Below are 1,776 nucleotides of genomic sequence, written 5' to 3' on the forward strand. Positions count from 1 at the left end.
TGAACTGAACTGTTGATCAGTGGATACAGCTTCTCCTTGCTTGTTTATAACATGAGACTGCCCCCCTACAGAGACAGCCCACTGAAACTAGGTAACTCTTCCCCCAGTGCTACACTTAGTGCACGTACTGAAGCTTTCTGTTGCAGCATCAGTAGCAGATCCACCTGGTCCCAGCTCTACTGTCCGTGTCCATGGCTGCCCTTAGCCAGGGTACCAGGACCCAAGGTGCACGGGACACAGCATTCCTTCCTACAAGTGTGATATCTGCAATTCCAGCAGCTATATTGGGTCTTCAGGTGAAAATATGTTCAAACTGGCAAAGCAGTAAGATAGAAGTGTGAGTCCCCCATAGTCACCCGGCAGCCATTGCCACCTCAGTATGTCTATGAGCTCACAAGCGAAACTAGGTCTAGCCCATATCAGGTTCAAAGGAAAATCGATTCTCCAAATTCCAAAATGCAGTTCATACATGTAGTACAACCAATTTAAACTGATCCCTGACAGGCTTACAGATAAATGAGACTCAGAATATGGTCATTTTATTTGACTTTGACAATTTCTGGGGGTAACCCCTAATCTACTTTTCTAACTGCTGACCTGGCTACCTCCCCAGCAGTGTACCCCCAAAGACTTGCTGTTTCTCCAGGCCTTGTGCTCCGAGTCCAGCTCCTCTCATGGCGGCTTCTGCTCCTTTTTCTCCTCCTCCTGCCACCTTCAGTCAAACTCAAAGTCTACTTCCAATCCCTCCAGTGATTGGCTAATCCCTTAACTATTGGTTAAGTTTAGCCAATTGTTTTAAATTAAGGAACAAAGTTTACACAACCAAAGACTGTAACCCGGAGACCTTTGGACATAGATTTTAGCATTTACAACGCATAGCAACAGACCAAACCTCAACAGTGATGTCTAGGAAAGAGCTCAACCTGGATTTCTGGATTTCTGGAGATCACACAGAAGCCAGCATTCCTCAGGAGCCTGTGAAACTGGCTCCCATCTACCAAAGGGAATCATTTCTCTTATCTCTGTCAGAAAAGACTTACAGCTGCCTATGCTGCCAGTCAGCATATCAAAGTGAATGCTGGCCTCCACGCTCCCTAGGTGTCACAAGTACTTTTATGCATTTCAAAGTCCATGCATTTCTCCTCTTCTGCCCTAAACTCCCTCTAGCTAACAGGCTTCCCTCCCCAGCTCCTCATTCTCCTTACAACTCTGTTTTTTCTCTCTCTCTCACCCTGTGCTCTGCCCTCTTTCTCTTACTATATTTTCTCTACCTTGTATCCCTTGCTACCCTCCACCCTGTCACGGAAAGCCCAGGCCATGTCCAGCCTGCTGTCATATTCAGTCTTTCTTTCTCTGCTCTGATCTCTTCCAGATGCCTGGTTGTCTCTCTCTCATCTCTGCCATAAAAACCTTATCTTTGCTGGGCAGTGGTGGTGCACGCCTTTAATCCCAGCACTGGGGAGGCAGAGGCAGGCGGATCTCCAGTTCGAGGCCAGCCTGGTCTACAGAGTGAGCTCCAAGACAGCCAAGCTACACCGATCAAGAAACCCTGGCTCGAAAAACAACAACAAAAACTTCTTACTTATACCATGGAGTGGTCATTTGATTAACTTTTATATCCCAGACCCAAAATGGTCAAGTAAAGCTGGTGATAGATAGCCTCCCTCCCACTTATTTCAGATTTTGCTGTCAGCTCTAGGTAAAATGACTTGAGTCCCAGCTCAGGCAAGAAGAGTTGGCACATTATAAGTAAGATGACAGGCAGATGCAAATGTT

This window comes from Arvicanthis niloticus, chromosome 1 (assembly GCF_011762505.2).
Source record: "Arvicanthis niloticus isolate mArvNil1 chromosome 1, mArvNil1.pat.X, whole genome shotgun sequence".
Classification (NCBI taxonomy): Eukaryota; Metazoa; Chordata; class Mammalia; order Rodentia; family Muridae; genus Arvicanthis; species Arvicanthis niloticus.